General features: G+C 50.1%; 1 protein-coding gene across 3 annotated transcripts in view; it reads left to right on the forward strand.

The window, feature by feature from the left end:
• Nucleotides 1-21,622, forward strand: part of LOC147448039 (tRNAse Z TRZ4, mitochondrial-like) — a 146,677-nt gene that overhangs the window by 90,700 nt on the left and 34,355 nt on the right. The window lies entirely within an intron of this gene.

Genomic DNA, 21,622 nt, shown 5'->3' on the forward strand with positions numbered 1-21,622 from the left:
AATCACAATGGCTAATGACGTGGCATGCTGTACGAATTTCGGCGTTTTGCGTTGACTGCTGACGTGGCAACTGTACGGAATTCCGGATTTTATGCTGGCAGCTTTTGGCATTGCTTTCATTGTAACTGCTTTTCAGGCCAAGGGCCTTTGAATATGAGGTTAGGGCTCATTCTCTGGCATGCCTCCTGTCACGAGGACGTGGCAGTTATTAACCATGTCACAGAGATGTGGCAACTGCTAACCTTGGTTGTTGGTTTCTTTCCAATGGGGTTTATTTTATTTGTTTAAGACCCTCTTCTTGAAGTAGCAAACGGTCGGACATTGTATGGCCAATGTGAACGGTAGATTCACCCGCAGACGGGAAGTGGTCGGCACTGGAATTCGTATGGTAAGAAGATGTCTAGGCTCAGAGCAAGATCATATAGGTCCTCCCGTCGCACTTAGCAAGTTGGTGGATACTAGGAAGTGAACTCAATTAAGGCGTAAAGTCAAGGTGGGACTACCAACCAAAAGTATCCGACAGTTGGGCCACATTGCATTTTTGGATGCGGTCCCAATGAGGATAGATGGTCAGAAGACCAATGGGAGCCCAACGGAAGCATCTCCTAAAATTTAGGGAACTGCTATTTTGGGCCACGAAATGTGTTCGCGTCATTACCTTCGGTATGACTAGGGGAACACTTTACAACTCTGCCGCGAAGTCAACTGACGCACCAGTTGAGATATTTTTAGCAGGGAAAGCCCAAACTCGGAAACTGGGCGACGTGTCAGCTTGTGAGCGATTCTGCCACTCTGGGAGGCAAAAACGAGCTGCATATCATCAAAGGGGGCGCCATTTCCAGCGACAGGCGGATTGCAACAGGTACAGAAGCTATGGAATGCTTACCTTGCCCTCTATGCACAGTATGGTGACGGGAGTGATGCCCCGCACGCTACATACTGCTCTCTTTCTCCCCTACGTGCAGTTATGTGATGCCCCACAAGAGGGCTACTCATTTGACTGATGTACAGTTGTGTGGGTTCATGCTTTTGTGCTGAGGCAAGAGCCTCCTTGAGCAGGAACAGGGATAGCTAACTGCTACTCCAAAGCAGGCACTGGTGAGGGTCATAACCTCACCGTACAGGTGCAAAATCAGCGCTGTGTATGCGCTGTAATTTGACTGTTTTTCAGCCATACGGACGCCAGGATCATTGGGAATCGTGCCCCACTGGCAAAGGACAGTTAGGGGACTGTTTGGGGCTGAAAACAGGGCAAAAACCAGTAAATACAGCGTGCTGAATTTACTGTTTTTGGACAGGAATCAGAGGGTATACGACAGTGCAAGCGAGTTCCAGCAGGGGAATTGGTTTCGCGCAAGTTTTGGGGCTGTTATGCTGCCGAAATTTGGCCAAATCAAATGGTATCTAGGTGGATACACGTGAAGGATTCCCAGGACCTTACCTTGTAATTTACCCTCCTAAAGAATAAAGAAATACCGAAAGGGGCGCCAATTTTGGGGCCTACAGGTTGTCGGCGTCTGCTCGGAGCATTCTAGCTTCCGAGCCGTGTGTGTGATCAAGTGTTAACTCCCGTCGCAGGTTCTCTTTGCAAAGTGCTCTGTGTGTGTGTTTAAAGTAAAGAATTTCGGGTGAAAGCCAACGCCTACCGCCCTACGGGCCGGTTTCATGGTTCCATCGCCGGGATATCAGTCACTTTTTCCTCAAAGAGTGAGCCTGGATTGTTCAGGATAAAGACACACAGTGCAAGAACACGGGGATTACACTATGGCCGACAAGGGGAAGGGAATTATGGAAGAGGGTTCCTCTCCAAAGGACAGGCAGGAGATTCCTATGGTTTTTGAGATTGGCGAGAGCTCACGGCCACGTCAGTCTGTACCTCCTGTCAACGTGAATGTCCCTCCAGTAGTACAGGGCTTTATGACAGGGCAACTTGAGGATGATGCGTTTAAGACTCAGTTAGTTGCCGCGGTGAATGTCTTTTCGCAGCTGGTTCAGAATCCGAGGTTTATGGAATTCTTACAAGCGCCACCAGTGCAACAGCAAAATAGGCAACCTACGTCGTGTACAGAGCTTGTTGAAGCTCAAGCCCAGGTACTTCATGAGGCGCAGGAGGAAAGGGAACACTCGCATGTTGCGGAGTCGGGGGCTCCAAAGCAGGTTCCTCCCGTGCTTGAACAGGTGGCTAGAACGCCTATTCCACAGGTTATGCCAGTTGAGCCCGCCACCTTTCAGAGCCAGCATGCTGTCTTGAATGGACAGGGAGCTGGATACCAGGCTATGCACTCAGTTTTTCCACCACCCACGGTACATCCTGGGTATTTCGGGGGTGGATCAGTGTTCCAAAGTATGGCTGGTTATGCGTCTGGAAGTCAGCCGTACATGCCAGGAACAGTGTTGGGGGGTATGCAAAGCATCATGCCCAACCCCATGTATGGTACTATCGGCATGCAGCAAGGTTTCCACGGCAACCAGGGCCAGTTTGGGGTGCCACAGGGTCATTTTGGCATGGCTGGTTTTTCTGGACAGCAGCCAGATATCGCACCTCTTACGCAAAATGTGAATGGCCAACACGTGCCGATCATGCCTAGTACAGTGCCCATGTTGCAGACCATTCCGTATGACAATTTGGGGGCACTAGAGAAGCCGAAGGCTTACAAAGAGGGTGGTGCAGCAGTAAAGTTCAGTACCTTCAGTGGTTTCGAGGACAAGACAAAGGCACTCACTTTCCTCCAGCAGTTTGATACAGCTTATGCGGGAGGGAATTTTACAGAGGCCTCGAAGGTAAGGAAAGCTGCCACTTTCTTAAAGGACAATGCGCTTACCTGGTGGACGACATTGTTAATGCAAGGACAGGCACCCGCCACTTGGGTTTACTTCAAGCAAATGTTTGCATCTGCTTGGCTATCAAATGAATTTGAAGCCGATGTCTTGACAGATTGGCACCAGCTTACGGCAGCTTCGTGCAAGAGCTTGCTGGAGTACAATAGGAGGTTTTGTAAAGCATTACTCTCAGTGACCTCCTACAGATTTGTGCCACTGACAGAGCAGATAGAGAAGTATTGTTGTGGGTTGCCTAAAGGGCTTCGCGATTACTGTACAAAGAATAGAGTGGCTACCCTTACTCAGCTTATGGAAGTTGCGAACACTGGTCTTGCCCTGTTGAAAGGAGAGGACAGTGGATTTCCGAGCAGTGATAAAGGAGGGCAGCAAAAGAAAAATTCAGCGAAGAAGCCCTTTGTGAAGACGGCTCCTGATGCGTCACAGGGGTCAGAACAGGCCACCAAAGATAAGGATTCAGCTGGGACTTCTGGAGCGCAGGCAAAGAAACAGAAAAGGAAGCCTTTTGTGCGCAAGTCGCTCGAGGAAAAGAAGGTTCTAATGGCTGAGAACAAATGCTTTATATGCGAGCAGCCTGGTCACTTTTCTATCAATTGTCCACAAAGGAAAAGGCCAGCTGACTCAGAGGATAAAGAAGACCAGAAAGGCAAGAAGCCTAAACCCACGGCAGGTTTAGTGCCAGACATGGTGGGTGACAGGCCCAGCACAGATGCCAGTGAGTTATGCAGGGCATGGGGTAAAGTTAGAGATCAGACGGCACTCATCTTCTTTGATCCAGGTGCCAAAGCCAACTTTATCTCACCAGAGTTGGCTATGAAGCTCGGCATCAAAGCTGAAGAGATGGGGTACACCGCAGAGGCAGGGTTGGCATGTCCTGGCCACTCAGAGTGTGTTACTCCCATCATTGGAAAACTGCGTCTGCATATTCAGTCGTATGTGGACACTGAAGAGTTTTACATCATGCCGCTGGAAGGTTGTGACGCCTTGTTGGGGATCCCGTGGATGTTCCGAGTGCATGGAGTCTTGGATACCTACAACAAAAAGATCACTGTACAGCATAGGGGCAAAACTCACATCTTGGATGTAAAGCTTAAAGGAGAGTCAGTCCCTATTGTATCTGCTTCTGCTATCACTTCTGTAATAAAGAATCATCTTTCTGTGTACTTGATTTTTGCACGTGATGTCTCAGATAGTGATCAGTCAAATTTATCTGTGTTAGATAAAGAAAGGTCAGCATTTTTGCAAAAGTTTAGTGACTGTTTTTCTGATTCATTACCGTCGCAATTACCGCCAGAGAGACCTGAGGACCATCGGATAGATTTGGTGCCAGGGTGTAGCCCACCAAATAGACCTCCCTACAGGGTTAGTGCGGCGCAGCAGAAAGAGATTATGGGCCAGGTTGAGGAGTTATTAGAGAAGGGGCTGATTCAGCCTAGTTCTTCACCCTTTTGCTCCCCAGTGCTCCTAGTGCAGAAGAAGGATGGCTCATGGCGCATGTGTATTGATTACCGTGCGTTGAATAAGAATACCATCAAGAATAGGTTTCCTATTCCTCGCATTGATGATATTCTCGATCGTTTAGAGGGTGCTGCAATTTTCAGCAGGATAGACCTGAAGAGTGGGTACCATCAGATTCGTATAAGCCCAGAGGATGTGCACAAGACTGCGTTTAGAACGACATTTGGTCTTTATGAGTTTCTAGTGATGCCGTTTGGGCTAACAAATGCTCCAGCCACGTTCAACAGAATGATGGACCGGATTTTCCGCTCGCATCAACAGTTTGTTGGAACATTCTTCGATGACATGATTGTGTATTCGAAGAATGAAGAGGAGCATAGGCGTCACTTGACCATTGTGTTCGAAGAGCTGCGCAGTCACAGGTTGCTTGTCAATCCTAAGAAAAGTGAATTCTTCCTTGAAGAGATCCACTTTCTGGGCCACATAGTCTCAAAGGATGGTGTAAGAATGGATCCCGCAAAGGTCGAAGCTATCAAGACATGGCCAGACTTGAAGACTGTGCACGATGTCAGAAGCTTCTTGGGATTGTGTTCCTACTATAGAAGGTTTATCAGAAATTTTGCAGAGATAGCATCGCCTCTTCACGCATTGCAAAAGAAAGAGGTCACTTTCAGATGGACCCAAAAAGAGATTTCAGCTTTTAGTCTCTTAAAGGAAAAGTTGACTTCAGATCCAGTTATTGTTTTGCCAGATCTCAGGAAGTCATTTGTGGTCCAGTGTGACGCGTGTGGCAGTAGCATCGGAGCAGTGCTAATGCAAGATGGACGGGTAGTAGCCTATGAAAGCCGAATTTTGCAAGGGCCAGAGAGGACTATGCAAGTCTATGAGAAAGAGCTCTTGGCCGTGATTCATGCGCTTTCTAGTTGGAAGCACTACCTCTTAGGTGCTGATTTTGTTGTCCAAACAGATCATCAGACCTTGCGATACTTCTTGACACAGTCAAAGTTATCCGAAAAGCATATGCGATGGGCAAACATTCTTTCCATGTTCCACTTCCAGATTATGCATGTGGAAGGCAAGAAGAATGTTGTGGCTGATGCGTTATCAAGAAAGCCACAAATTTCAGCTGTGTCAATTCCTTATCATCATGAGTTAGATGACATGAAGGAACAGTATACTGTTGATGAAGATTTTGCAAGGATCTTTGAACAGTTACAAGAGGGGCAACATCACGAGCACTACCTCCTCAGAGATGGTTTTATGATGATGCATGGCAGACTTTGTGTCACTAGGCCACTGCGACATAAGGTCATGGAAGAGAGTCATGTCCCACCGTATGCAGGGCATCGTGGCATTGATGCAACAGTTAAAGCGGTAGAGACGTTCTTCTATTGGCCTACCTTGAGGAGAGATGTGGATGCCTTTGTGCGAGCATGCATAGTTTGCCAAAAGGTCAAGTTTGACAGGCAAAAGGCACCAGGGTTGTTACAACCACTGCCGATTCCGGATAAGCCATGGGAAAGCATTGCTATGGACTTTATCTTTGATCTTCCAAGGACGCCAACAGGGAATGATGGTATATGGACCATTATCTGCAGGTTCAGCAAGCAGGCCCATTTTATCCCTGTCAGGAAGAAGATAAAATCTGATCAGATGGCACGCTTGTTCATGTACAATGTGTTTAAGTACCATGGTATGCCACAATCGATTATCAGTGATCGTGATCCTCGCATGACCAGTTTGTTCTGGAGAGGATTGTTTGAGAACATGGGTACTACGCTCAAGTTCTCGTCTTCGTTTCATCCACAAACTGATGGACAGTCAGAAGAGGCCAATTCTACTGTCTTAGATCTGCTGAAATGCTATGTGTCAGATAATAAGGGCAAGTGGGAACAGTATTTGCCTATGCTTGAGTATGCGTACAATAATACAGTGCATTCGTCTACTGGCAAAGCACCTTTTGAAATTGTTGAAGGCGGCAAAAAGGTTCCTCCCATTTTGCATACAAAGGACAAGATCTTTGAGGCAGATCGATATGTTGAGAACTTGGATGAGATGTATAAGAAGATTAAAGTTGCCTTGGAGAAGACTCAGGCAAAACAGAAAAAGGCTGCTGATCGTCACCGTCGTGAATTGCTACTATCACCTGGTGATTGGGTTCTTTTAAGGTTCGAAAAGGCAAGGTTAAAGAAGATGAAGGGTAAGGAACGGCTGTTTCCTAAGCTCAGCATGCGTTACTATGGGCCTTTTCAAGTGCTTGACAAGATCAGCGATGTGGCTTACAGGCTGAAATTGCCTGATGCGTGGAAGATTCATAATGCGTTTCACGTGAGTCTTCTAAGACCCTTCGTGGGTGATGTGCCAGAAGATATGCCAGTTGAGGATCAGCCAGAAGTTGAGGAACTTGATGAGATCCTGGTACCTGAGCAAGTTTTGGCACATAAGGACAGAAAAGTTAAAGGACAAGTTGCAAGACGCTATTTGGTGAAGTTCAAGAACTATCCGCCTATGGATGCAAAGTGGATGGAAGAGCATGAACTGTCAGAGTCACCAAATGTATTGCAGCTTTACCTTGAAGCCTTTGGGTTACAGCCTACTTATGCCCCAACCCAACGTGTGCAAAGGAGGGGTAATGATAGAGCTAGTACATCAAATGTACATATGAATTCAGTGCCATAGATGGAAATGGCAAAAGTATGAAGGCCTCATTAAGTCATTTGTATCTATGTATGTTACGACCTTTCTTGCGGATACATGCGATGATAAAAGAGTGTTAATAGCACAAGATCATCAGTGGCGTGTATTTATGGTATGCAATCGAGGACGTTTGCGATTTCAAGAGGGGGGTATGTCACGAGGACGTGGCAGTTATTAACCATGTCACAGAGATGTGGCAACTGCTAACCTTGGTTGTTGGTTTCTTTCCAATGGGGTTTATTTTATTTGTTTAAGACCCTCTTCTTGAAGTAGCAAACGGTCGGACATTGTATGGCCAATGTGAACGGTAGATTCACCCGCAGACGGGAAGTGGTCGGCACTGGAATTCGTATGGTAAGAAGATGTCTAGGCTCAGAGCAAGATCATATAGGTCCTCCCGTCGCACTTAGCAAGTTGGTGGATACTAGGAAGTGAACTCAATTAAGGCGTAAAGTCAAGGTGGGACTACCAACCAAAAGTATCCGACAGTTGGGCCACATTGCATTTTTGGATGCGGTCCCAATGAGGATAGATGGTCAGAAGACCAGTGGGAGCCCAACGGAAGCATCTCCTAAAATTTAGGGAACTGCTATTTTGGGCCACGAAATGTGTTCGCGTCATTACCTTCGGTATGACTAGGGGAACACTTTACAACTCTGCCGCGAAGTCAACTGACGCACCAGTTGAGATATTTTTAGCAGGGAAAGCCCAAACTCAGAAACTGGGCGACGTGTCAGCTTGTGAGCGATTCTGCCACTCTGGGAGGCAAAAACGAGCTGCATATCATCAAAGGGGGCGCCATTTTCAGCGACAGGCGGATTGCAACAGGTACAAAAGCTATGGAATGCTTACCTTGCCCTCTATGCACAGTATGGTGACGGGAGTGATGCCCCGCACGCTACATACTGCTCTCTTTCTCCCCTACGTGCAGTTATGTGATGCCCCACAAGAGGGCTACTCATTTGACTGATGTACAGTTGTGTGGGTTCATGCTTTTGTGCTGAGGCAAGAGCCTCCTTGAGCAGGAACAGGGGTAGCTAACTGCTACTCCAAAGCAGGCACTGGTGAGGGTCATAACCTCACCGTACAGGTGCAAAATCAGCGCTGTGTATGCGCTGTAATTTGACTGTTTTTCAGCCATACGGACGCCAGGATCATTGGGAATCGTGCCCCACTGGCAAAGGACAGTTAGGGGACTGTTTGGGGCTGAAAACAGGGCAAAAACCAGTAAATACAGCGTGCTGAATTTACTGTTTTTGGACAGGAATCAGAGGGTATACGACAGTGCAAGCGAGTTCCAGCAGGGGAATTGGTTTCGCGCAAGTTTTGGGGTTGTTACGCTGCCGAAATTTGGCCAAATCAAATGGTATCTAGGTGGATACACGTGAAGGATTCCCAGGACCTTACCTTGTAATTTACCCTCCTAAAGAATAAAGAAATACCGAAAGGGGCGCCAATTTTGGGGCCTACAGGTTGTCGGCGTCTGCTCGGAGCATTCTAGCTTCCGAGCCGTGTGTGTGATCAAGTGTTAACTCCCGTCGCAGGTTCTCTTTGCAAAGTGCTCTGTGTGTGTGTTTAAAGTAAAGAATTTCGGGTGAAAGCCAACGCCTACCGCCCTACGGGCCGGTTTCATGGTTCCATCGCCGGGATATCAATCACTTTTTCCTCAAAGAGTGAGCCTGGGTTGTTCAGGGTAAAGACACACAGTGCAAGAACACGGGGATTACACTATGGCCGACAAGGGGAAGGGAATTATGGAAGAGGGTTCCTCTCCAAAGGACAGGCAGGAGATTCCTATGGTTTTTGAGATTGGCGAGAGCTCACGGCCACGTCAGTCTGTACCTCCTGTCAACGTGAATGTCCCTCCAGTAGTACAGGGCTTTATGACAGGGCAACTTGAGGATGATGCGTTTAAGACTCAGTTAGTTGCCGCGGTGAATGTCTTTTCGCAGCTGGTTCAGAATCCGAGGTTTATGGAATTCTTACAAGCGCCACCAGTGCAACAGCAAAATAGGCAACCTACGCCGTGTACACCCAGGTACTTCATGAGGCGCAGGAGGAAAGGGAACACTCGCATGTTGCGGAGTCGGGGGCTCCAAAGCAGGTTCCTCCCGTGCTTGAACAGGTGGCTAGAACGCCTATTCCACAGGTTATGCCAGTTCAGCCCGCCACCTTTCAGAGCCAGCATGCTGTCTTGAATGGACAGGGAGCTGGATACCAGGCTATGCACTCAGTTTTTCCACCACCCACGGTACATCCTGGGTATTTCGGGGGTGGATCAGTGTTCCAAAGTATGGCTGGTTATGCGCCTGGAAGTCAGCCGTACATGCCAGGAACAGTGTTCGGGGGTATGCAAGGCATCATGCCCAACCCCATGTATGGTACTATCGGCATGCAGCAAGGTTTCCACGGCAACCAGGGCCAGTTTGGGGTGCCACAGGGTCATTTTGGCATGGCTGGTTTTTCTGGACAGCAGCCAGATATCGCACCTCTTACGCAAAATGTGAATGGCCAACACGTGCCGATCATGCCTAGTACAGTGCCCATGTTGCAGACCATTCCGTATGACAATTTGGGGGCACTAGAGAAGCCGAAGGCTTACAAAGAGGGTGGTGCAGCAGTAAAGTTCAGTACCTTCAGTGGTTTCGAGGACAAGACAAAGGCACTCACTTTCCTCCAGCAGTTTGATACAGCTTATGCGGGAGGGAATTTTACAAAGGCCTCGAAGGTCAGGAATTTTACTCCGTGTCGTGTGTCGTCTCTCTCTCTCTCTCTCTCTCTCTCAGTTTAGTTGTTATTGAAGTGTTAAAAGTTTGTTCAGTCTGTTCTTTCCTATTGGCACGTGGTGCCCGTCTTGTGATAGTGGTATCAAAGCATCAAGCTTGTGCTTTTCTGAAAGCATACCGGTCCTACAAAAGAGTAGACATAGCTTTTTGGAATTTTATTTGAGGTATCTTCGCACTCCAACCCGGACTTATTAGCCACTCCCACCCTTACTTCATCGTGCATCGGGCGCGCTCCCGTCTTCATCACAGTGTCTTACAGGGCATAAGTCATAAAGAACCCAATACTTGGAATTCATGGATTCAACAGAATATTTGCAGTTCCTGCTCAATGAGCTTCACGACATTCTTTCGCGGCATCCTCAGCAGAATCTTCCGATGCTGCAAAGTTTTCAACAATTTTTGAACTACATGTTACCCCCTCTGATGCCCCAGGTGGTACCTCCTCCTCCGGCACCAGAAAGTACGAGAGCTTCCAACCAGAAACTTTCTTAGCCATCTGTTCCGATCGGGGGAGTCTTCAGAATTATGGTGCAACCATTTGACCCTGATCCAGTGCAACCGCCTTTGCCACCGCCGTTGCCCCCACCTCCACCACCACTGCGACCAGGCTACAATGGTTGGAGGCCATATGGATACCCTTATTATCCATACCCGGGATATGCGCCTAACCAACCCAAAAATTTCAAAGATGGTGGCACGACAGTCAAATTTTTCACTTTTTCCGGGGTGAGAGATCGCAAGAAAGCATTGCAGTTCCTACAGCAATTCGACAACATCTATGCTTTGGGGAACTATACAGAAGAATCCAAGATTTCTCGAGCAGCGGGATTTCTTAAAGATAATGCTATGCAATGCTGGAGTTCAATCGTGACACAACAACATGCTCCAAGGACCTGGCAAGCTTTCAAGATAGTTTTTGCACGTAGCTACATGACTTCGATGTTTGAAGTCCGGATTTTGGCAGAGTGGGGCAACTTGAAAATGATTGCCATCGAAACCATGGACGAATATAACCGAAGGTTTCTCGACGTGTACCTTCCAGTGTCCTTTATATCTGTTTCCTTGGAGGCCCAGTGCGAGCGATACACCATTGGACTACCATCACCATTGCAGGAATATTGTCTATTCAAGCAAGTCTCTACCATGCAAGAACTTATGGACCATGCCGCGGTTGGCTACAAACTGATGAAGGGAAAGCTAGAGTTTACCACAGAAGAATCTCCGGCCGCTAACCACAACTCTCGGCAACAACGAACAAATTCTCGAGAGTCTCGTGAAAATCAACCGCAAAGGCCTCGTTTGACGCCTCAACAACGAGACACCTTACTACAAGAAGGCCGATGCTTTGGATGCTTTCAAACAGGGCATAATCATTCTAATTGTCCCAAATGCACTGATAGACCAGAGGAGCCGACGCCCACACCAACGATCGACAGAACCCCAGCGCCACCTCCTGCTAAGAGAGCTAGACCCGCTATTGGACTAGTTCCTGATATCTATGGCATACGCCTTGAGAGTACAATTGAATTGTGTCGAGCATATGGCAAAGTCAATGGCTTCAAAGCCCTTATTTTCTTTGATCCCGGAGCTACAAAGAACTTCATCCATCCAGAATTTTTAAAGCAGATGCATTTTGATTATGATGCAGAGGGTGGAGAAATTGAAGCTGAGCTACCAATGGGGCAAACTTAGAAATTAGTACCGCTCATTGGTGCTCTTCCAGTGACTATTCAAGATTATCATGGAAAAGCTGATTTCCACATCATGAAGTTGGGCAATTGCGACGTTCTCTTGGGCATGCCTTGGCACGACAAGGATGATGCGATTCTCTAGGTTCGGAACCGAACCATCACCATGATGCAGAAGGACAAGCCAGTCGTCCTCAAAGTTCGGTTGTCCGAACAAAACCTCGAATGAACTCTCTCTCTTTGTTTTTCTTTATAGCTAGAAAGCAATGTTTGAAAATTTGTTTGAAATTTGTTTGAAATGGAAAGTATCTGTTTTGAACTTATTTTGGTGCCGATTTGAGATGTTTGACTCTGGTTTTAATATTGGTTTCAATGATCGGTGATTTTACTCTCGGGTGGAGTAGTGAGAAATGTTGTTTTGTTATTGTTTGAACCTCCGAACGACGCAGACGGGATGTCTGGGGAGCGTTTGGTTATATGCTTGTAAAATAATTGTTGTTGTGACTCCTGGCCCGGACCTGGATGGTTATGCGAGAGGAGTATTAAGAAGTCTGAGCAGTGGTTACTCTCAGCACCTCCAAACGATGCAGGCTCCGGTCTGGGGGGCGTTTGGTTGTAAAAGGCCTCTATATCTCCCGGCCCGGACCTTTTTAGGTTATGCGGGAGAAGTGATGAGGGAGTCGTTGAATATCTCCCGGCCCGGACCTTGTTAGGTTATGCGGGAGGAGTGTTCATCGGCGACTTTATGTTTCTATGTCTTGTAACATGCATATGTGAGCATTTGTGTTGCATTGTGATGTGCCAACCACTGAATATTCCTAATTAGATGAGATTGCCTGGGTATGTAATTTTAATGCATCAAGACTCCCATGGAAGATCAGTACGGTTTGGGTGTGATGGCTAATTTTACTACGCCGGAAATCAAGAGTTCTGATCTGGACGAAAGGAAAAGCTAACTCCTTGATCAAAAGAGCCGAAAGGAGAAGCTATCTCCTCAACAAAAAAAAAGAGCAAATTGATTGTCCCTCGGAATGACCCTCGGAAATTTTTGAGCTAACTTGAGTTGTTTGCAGATATGCTGTAATCGCGGACGATTACTCTCTTTCAAGAAGGGAAGATGTAACAAACTGTTGACGTGTCAAAGCCCTGAAGAATGGAGCCAACTTATAGATGCTGGCCAAGGGGCCTAAACCCGAAGAAGAACAAGTAGCAGAAGAAGTCCTACCAACTTGTGGGGACCCCGTCCGATGGGGCCCCGAGTGACATAAAGGATTAAAATAAAGCAAGACCCATACACCCACATGGAAAATTGCGTAGCTGCTGATGACGTGGCAGATTTTCAAAAATCACGTTGGTTGATAACGTGGTATGCTGTATGGAATTCCGTGTTTTGCGTTGGCTGATGACGTGGCAGGCTGTACGGATTTTCGCAAATTACGATGGCAGCTTTTGGTATTGCTTTTTGGACCAGGAGCTTTTGAGTTTTGAAGGCTTTTCACTATAACTGCTTTTCAGGCCAAGGGCCTTTAAATATGAGGTTAGGTCTCATTCTTTGGCATGCTTCCTGGAAAAGGTACAAACTCTAGATTGTCCCTCGAAATGACCCGCTGAAATTTTTAAGCTACTTGAGTTGTTTTGCAGATATGCTGTAATCGCGGACAATTACTCTCTTTCAAGAAGGGGAGATGTCACAAACTGCTGATGTGTCAAAGCCTAAAGAATGGAGCCATCTTATAGATGCCGACCGAGTGGCCTAAACCCTAAGAAGAACAAGTAGCAGAAGAAGAAGAAGAAGTCATACCAACTTATGGGGACCCTGTCCGATGGGGCCCCAAGTGACATAAAGAATTAAAATAAAGCAGGACTAGAAATTGTGAAGTTGGTTGATGACGTGGCAGATTTTCGAAAATCACGCTGACAGATGACATGGCATGCTATACGGATTTCCGCGTTTTGCGCTCACTGTTGCTGACGTGGCAGTTGTACGGAATTCTAGATTTTACGCTGGCAGCTTTTGGCATTGCTTTTTGGACTAGAAGCTTTTGAGTTTTAAAGGCTTTTCACTGTAACTGCTTTTCAGGCCAAGGGCCTTTAAATATGAGGTTAGGGCTCATTCTTTGGCATGCTTCCTGGCGAAGGTGCAAAGTCTCGAGTACCGGCTTGTACTGTGTTGATGCAATATAAAGAAATACCGAAAGGGGCGCCAAGGTTTGGGGCCAACACTCTCTGTGGTGGAATTCTGCCACTCCGTGTCGCATGTCATCTCTCTCTCTCTCTCTCAGTTCAGTTGTTATTGAAGTGTTAAAAGTCTGTTCAATTTGTTCTTTCCTATTGGCACGTGGTGCCCGTCTTGTGACACTCGCCACGTCCCTGTAGATTTGGGCCGCGCCCCCCCGTCCCCTGTTTCTATGGCCCCTCCCCCCCGGGCTCCCAGCCCTTGCCCTACTGTGCCCAACCCCAACCCTCGCCCACCCCAACCAGTGCCCTGCCTCAGACTATCACAAAAATACAGAAGCGTAAACTGACTTTTAATTGTACTTCAAATACTCAAGAGAATTAGAGCAAGAGAGAAAAAGCTCGACACTTCATTGGGGACCAGAAGATGGGTTGGTCCCCCCCCATAAAGAGATTATCTTTATTACTAAGGGAGAATCTTTACAAGCACAGGAACGGGGCAATAGCCCGTCCTCTATTCTTTCTTTTCTGCTTCTGACTGAGAGAGTGCGAAAGCTACTCTTTGAATACTGAGAGGATTTTCCCTCTGCTATGAGATTTTGGGAAGCTCTCGAAAACGAGAGTCTATCTTCCACAAAACTCAACGAAAGCTCTTGAAAATGAGAGTATACCTTCCGGTAACTGAGTCCCTTTATGCATAATCATTCTTGCAACAAAAACAAGGGAGAAACACGCAAAATGCACACACACATGCTTGCTGTAAATTTTTTTTTTTCCGAGAAAAAGATCCTTCTATTAGTTACTGAAAACTGCCCATAGGGCTACATCCACCTCTGCAAAAGAGGGCTACAACAAGCATGATGGGGAGACTCTCCCAATGAAAAAACAGCATATATACAATGAGGCTAAATCAAGAGATGGGAGAAGGGAAGAGCCACACAGGTGGACAGTAGTGCCATCTGGCCCCCCCCTGGACTATGGTGTAGAAAGGACCAGGGCACCAGAGTCGAAGGAAAGCCTCGCGGTGCTCCCGCATGCGGTCGGAGCTGCCCTGTAGTCCCTCAAGCTGTCCTATGAGAGTATGGATTAGCTCTAGCCAAAAGTCACGAACAGTCTCTGCTGGTGGCACACGGCGAGCCTCAAAGATGCGGAAACAGCGGGCCCGCCAGATGAACCAGAGAGCTAGGCCACTGATGAGCTCCCAACACTCCTCTCTCTCACTGCACCACTCCTGTGGAGTAAGCTGTAGTAGTAGGCTGGAGTGCAGGCCCCCAAGTGTACTGTCGAGCCGTGGAGAGGGCAGGCATCAGCCGAAGAACTCGTAGCCACACCTGCTGGGCCGAGGGACAGTCCCAAAGACAGTGACGCTGACTCTCCACCAACTGGTCACAGGCTGCACATGCGGCCGAGAGACCACTATGCACAAGCCAGCTCCCTACTGCTGTGGCTCTGTGTGCAACCAGCCATTGGAACAAAATGACGCGCCTCGGCTGTCTGGAGTCCCACAGCCTCTGCCAAAAGGCTACCAAGAACTCGAGTGTGAGGCCCTCCTCCTGCCAATGACGTGCTGCAGCGGGGCGGGCCTCTCTCTGTGCTGCAAGTATATGATGTCCAAGCCGAACAGTGTACTCAAAGCAGGGGACTCTGGGCGGTCTGCAGAAGAGAAAGGGTCCCTATAGCCACTCACCAGGATCTCTTTGTACTCGTGCCAGTGGACAACACTCCCAAGCCCATAGCCTCCAGTGTCCAGTCTCAAGAGCTGTTGGGTCAGGGTCTATGACGCAAGTCCTCCCACAGATGCCCACAACTCGGATCCTCTGGAAACAGCACTCTGCTACCTGCGGGGCCTCTACTGCAACTCGCTGTAATCGTCCCCCACCTTGAAGCTCGAAGAACAGGGCTGGGACAGTCTCTGAGCAGGCCCTGACTGAAATAAGAACCTCTAGTCGTGTGAAGGCTTCCATCCACCGGGGTGCTTCTGGCTCGAGAGGCTGACACATGCTCTGCACCCCTCTCATGCCCTGTAGCTGGACACCCTGTACCTCCTCAGACAAACCTGTGAACTCAAGCCAGTCACCTACAGAACGCGTTGGACGTGCTCCCATGGGACCCCAAGAAACATGAGGCCGACTCCCAACCAAGTAGCCTCTCTGAGTGCTAACCATGGGGTTCCAGACAAGGGGCTGCCGTAGGCGCTCCTCCGTGCACGTTGGCTGTCTCTGCTCTAGGCCACGCCGGAAGAGCTCCCAAGATCGAAGTAGACTCACAGCGAATAGGTCCTCCAGTCTCCTTCTCAAACCAACTCGGCGCAGCTCTGTAAAGATCCATCTGGTCGAAGGTTGCCAAGGGCCTCTTGACTGAGGCACCCTGGCACGAAGCCTTTGCAGCAAGAACTCCTTCCAGGGCTCCTCGCCTAGAAGAAGTCCTTTGACGATGAACTTCCCAAGAAGGGCTCTGCTCTGCTGTGCTGGATCAATGATCCCAAGCCCTCCCTGAGAACAAGGAAGTGTGATCACCGACCAAGCCACCTTGGCTCGGGCAATCTGAGTGTCACGACCTAACCAAAGGAAGTTCCTGATCAGCCTCTCTACCTGGCTGATACAAGAACTCGAGAAGATCCAACAAGAAGTGATGTACCACATAGTCGCCAACAACACCTGGTTGGCAACTACTACTCTGCCAGCCAGCGAAAGTCGTGCTGAGCTCCAATGTAACAACTTTCTCATGATGGACAGGAGAAGAGGAGCAATCTGCTGCTCGGGGGACAAGTCCAAACCAACCTGACAACCCAAGTACCGAACTGCAGTCCCTGGGGGAATCCACCTGAAACCCTCTCCTGGCATCCAATCTGGCACAGGAGCACTGCCAACCGAGAAAGCCACTGTCTTTCTCCAGTTGATCAGTGCGCCCGATGCACAACAGAAGGTCTCCAAAGCCTGCGCACATCTGTGTAGATTGGCCTCTTGGCCCTCTAAGTACAAGGCTGAGTCGTCGGCAAACTCAGCATCCAAAAGATCATCCCCCTGTATAGGGAGTGCTAAGCCCCTCAGACCAACCTGCTATGACACCAAAAATCTGCTCATCGCCTCCGCATAGAACAGAAAGAGAAAGGGGGCAAGAGGGCAACCCTGTCTGACAGATCGTGTGAGCATGAAGCGCTCACCTCTACCTCTTGCCAAAAGCCCCTAACTGTGAGCCTGTCTGTACAAAGCTGACACCCCTCTGATCCAAGCATCTTAGAAACCCATCCTGTGTAGAGTGCCCTCTAGAAAGTCCCAGTCAACTCTGTCGTATGCCTTCTCAAAATCGAGAAGAAGAATCACAAGGTCCTCCCCACGGAGCTGTGCCAGGGCAGAAGCCTCCCAGAAAGTGAAGATGTTGTCAAGGATACTGCGTTTCTTGACAAAACCTGTTTGAGTCCCATGTATAAGGCTCTCCAAAAGTGGCTGAATCCTCAAACTCAGAGCCTTGGCAAGAATTTTGTAGGCTGAGTTGAGGATGGTGATGGGGTGCCACTGTCGAATCTCATCCAAGGAGCCACCCTCCTTTGGAATGAGGTAAATCAAGTCCTCACTCATGCTATCTAGCATCACTCCTGTGTGCAGAATGTACTGAAAGGCACTACAAAGATTTGGGCCAAGCAGGTCCCAGTACCTCAAGAAGAAACTGGGAGTCAGCCCATCCTCACCTGGACAGCTACCACGAGGTAGGGCCCTAAGAGCCGTGTGCAGCTCCTCAAGCTGAAGAGGCATCCCTAGTCTCTGGCGCATCTCCTCAGTCACAAGACAAGGCATCTGTGCCCAAACCTGCTCTCTGCATGCATCCTGCCGCTCTAACTGGGGCTCAGGCGACAGTAACTCAAGGTAAAAGTCAGTAGCAACTGCACGCATATCCTTTGGCTCACAAACAACTGACCCATCGGGTCTCCTCAACTGATTGACCCTGGCATGCGAGTGCCGAGGTCCCACTGTCTCAAAAAAAACACCCGTCACTCTGTCACCCACCTGAGTCCACTGAGATGCCTGTCGGTGAAAGGCAAACTCATGACGCCTCTCCTCTGTGCAAGCAAGCTCTTGTCGAGCCTGCTGTAACTGCTCCTCCAACCATGGACTGTCTGGATGTTGCTCCTGCATCCTCTGTAGTGAAGCAATGCCTCGTCTGAGACGCTGCTCCTCCTCTCTCGCTGCAGCCCGTCGAGCCAGAGACTTCTGGAGAAAAAAGTGGCTAAGCTGAGCTAGGCCTAAGGCCACTCTGTCTGCAGGTAGAGCCTGGCTGTCCATGCCCTCTGTCCAAAGAGCCTCTACCCTCTCTCTGAGTGCCGAGCCCAACAAGACCCGCTCTGGGATGCGAAGCATCGTGCTCCCACTCCTCTGCCTGTCTGCCACTGTGAGGATCACTGGTGCATGGTCCGAGAAGGATGTCCCTGCCAGGATGCCCACTGATCCCCCCAAGTCACTGAAGTGGTCACTAGTGTAGAAGCGATCTATCCGCGATAGATTCACTCCACCCACTCTGCGGTCCGACCTAGAGAAGGCAAGACTCTCTGGAGGCCTCACAAAGCCAGAGTGCTGCCATGTATCCGAGACCCTCAAAGTCATACACAACCTCTCCCAAGTTGCTAACTCGACTCCATGCACAGTAGCATGGCTGCCTCCAATCCTGTCAGAAGGGTCTTCCAACATGTTGAAGTCCCCCCCTACACACCAATGGTCAGCCTGTGGCAAAGACTCAACAATCTATGACCAAAACTTTGCACGAGCACTCGCCACATTGGGCGCATAGATGGTCAGGAAGCCCACAAGGCCACCCTGAACTTGCATAGTAATCCACTGAGCCCTGCCTGGCACACTAATCCCTCTGCCCACAATGGCCTGTTGCAATGAGTCCGCAATAGTCATACATACCCCACCCTGGATGCCTCCAGGTCCAAAAGCAGCTGACCAAAAGGTATCATATCGTCCACGCAAAATCTGACCACATCGCCGAATGCGGCTCTCAGACACATGGTGCTCCTGTAGCATAAGGAGATCAATCTCTCCTCCCACAAGGCAACCTTGAAGCTCCTGACTCAATCGGCCACGATGTCGCTGAAACTGGGGCCCACCTAGTCCCTGCACGTTCCACGAGACGATCCTCATGGGGAGCGAGAGAACAGATGCTGCCGCAGCAGCAAGACGGGCTATCTTCGAGGCTGGCTTGGATGGGGAGTAATCCGCATCCGAGCGTCCTCTAGATAGGCGAGACTGTAGTGAGTGCCTAGTCCAAGCCTAAGTAGAGCGAGCCGTGCGTAAAGCAACCTTCTCTGTCCAGGAGTCCTCATGAATGTATACATAGCAAGGCAAACACTGCGTATCAGCAAAAAAGTACACCACAATGTGCCTACATCCCGCTGAGTCTGGGGGTGTCACCGCAAACTTGGCCAGTGGCCGGAACGTCTGCAGTAAATCTGTAACTCCAAGTTCTCCCATGTGGTGAGAGAACTCGAGAATCTGTGTATGCAACCATCCCACCCCTGAGTCGAGGGACCACTCTGACTGGGTCCTACCACAGAGGGGGAATGAGAAACCAACTGTCGAGTCCAAGGCCTCTGTCCCCCTAGCGGCGAGGAACAAAGCGTGGACCCTGAAGCATGTTGCCTCGTGGTCTTCTGCGGAATCGCCGAGAAAGCGAGTGAACCCGTAGTCGAAGAAATCCCAGCGGCGTCGGAGGTCAATGCTTGTCAGACCACGAGGGATAGCTACAAGGGAAGATGTCTGAATCTGCAGAGGGGGCCGTGAGAAGAGCTGGCCCTCTCTCGCTAGGCGACTCGTGGCAAAGGTGCTGCCAAGAGATCTCCTAGCCGCCGGCGAGGGACCAATCTCGTGAGTCGACTGTGGAACTGGAGTAGGGGGGGGGGGGGTAAGGAGCTGAAGGGAGCGGGGGGGGGGAAGCGGGGTGGGGCGAAAGAGGTAGAGTGGTGAGGTGGGGAGTGGACGGGAGCAGAGGGCGGAGGGGGGGGGGGGGATGAGGAGGAGGAGGGGAACTCTGAAAGGGGGGGGGCTGGCGAGGGTGAAGCGGAGGTGGAGGCTGGCGTAGGGGGCTCCTCCTGCTCAAGAGGACCAAAGCGGTTCCCCGTGGGAACCCACTGCTGCTGAGTAGGCACCTGAGGGCCACTCTGAGTGTCAGGCTGTCGTTGTAGCCTCTGGCGTCGACGGCCACGGGCCTGCTGCCACCCCTCCTCCGCTGGAGCCCGAGGCTCGGAGGGTGACCCTGAATCTGTGCGCTGTGCCGTTGGCTGTGGCTGTGGCCCAGCCTTGGCAGGCTGGGGCTGAGGCTGAGGTGCAGGTCGTGGCCTCCTCCGTGGACAGGCCTTCGCTAGGTGGCCCATCTGTATGCAAATGAAGCACTGGTTCGGAAGACCCGAGTACTCCAAACTCTGTCTAAACCAACCCCCACTCACCCGAGGCAAAAGGATGACCTTCGGAAGCGTGTGGGTATCTCTGACCAAAACTCGAACTGAGGGGATGCTAGCTGCCTTGGCAACTACTGATGCTGCCGTACGAGGTGTCTCCAGGACAGTCCCGTTGGCGGAGCCAATCCTGGAGAGAAGTGGTAGGTACTCCCTCCGTAAACCCGGAAAGCAGACTCAGATGGGAATGTCTGCCTCCTCTACTAGCACATCCGAAGTCAGGTCAAAACCATGTCGCCCCTGTCGAAAGTGGGCGCGTGATGCTCGAATGGCCAGTGGACTCATAGCTATGACCTTGGAAGCCATCTCGGAGGTCTCGAACTCGATCTGGTAGTACCCCTGTCCGAGAATCTGGACATCCAAGATCTTGCCCACCTCTGCGAGAAGGCGGGCCTGGAGAAGGTCACGCAGCTCTCCTCTGCTGGGTCGGGTGTCGAGAATCTTGCAAATGACCGAGGTCGCTTGCAGACGCTCTACCTCTGCGGCTAGGCTCGCTTGCTCTATCGGTGAGAGAGCAAGTCGAATGGTGGGCTCAGCGGTGTCGGGCGAGGGGGCTTCGGAGGAGTCCCTCTGGGGTGGAGCATGAGCCTCCATTAGTGTCTGTTGCTCTGAAGGGGAAGGGCGGACGAGAAGGCTAACGCTTGAGAGCTCGGCAAGGAGAAACCAACTGAGAATCCACTGCCAAGCAATTCAAACGAGGCCTTCGGAGGAGGGGGGGGGGGGGGGGGAGCGTGAGGATAAGGGGCTGGAGCGGCGAGGGCAGCGGGCAGCGAACAAGAGGGGGGGCAGCAGGTTGGGCTGCACTCTGGCTGGGCTGCGCGCAGGCTGGGTGTAAGCTCAGTTGCGCGCGCGGACAGACAGCACGCAGGCAGAGGGCAGCGCGAGGGCGAGGGCGAAGGGGGGGGCTATGGCGCGGGGGAGCAGGAGCATGTGGGGGGGGGAGGAGAACGCGCAGGAGCAGCAGCGAGCAGCATTCAGCCCAGAACATCCAGGTCTCCCAATATATACTCCTTGGCCATGCTTGCTGTAATTTGCTGCACATAACCTGAAAATGTTACCTGTGCACCTTCCAAAGCCGAAATAGAGACCGTTTCCGCAATGGAATTGCACGAAACTTTGTGTACGCGTAGTGTAGGTAGAGAAGAACTAGATTCTATATGTATTTTGCTGAAATTCACCCAAAAGGAGGTGATTAAGGGCTGAACACAGAGAATTTACAGCCACCACACTCTACGAAGAGAGTGCCTACTGTAACTTCTCGCGATGAAACTTCACCAAAACCTGGCTATGGCTATGAGAACCCTTGTTCTAGACAATGGGAGCACGAGGCCACCACATATGTCGCAAGGGGCTGCTCTCAAGCTTCCATGGAGGGCTCCAATGCGTAGAGCATACTCACAATAGGGGGGGTAGGAGCAGTGCCAACACTGAAAATGGGGGAGGGGGGGCTCCTAAATAGCCATCAGGGAGAGGGGGCGCTAGGAAGAGAGAGAGGGTGAGAGAGACTGAGAGAGAGTTAGTTTGCATTGGTA

Source organism: Adiantum capillus-veneris, chromosome 11 (assembly GCF_014529385.1).
Source record: "Adiantum capillus-veneris isolate H3 chromosome 11, ASM1452938v2, whole genome shotgun sequence".
Lineage (NCBI taxonomy): Eukaryota > Viridiplantae > Streptophyta > Polypodiopsida > Polypodiales > Pteridaceae > Adiantum > Adiantum capillus-veneris.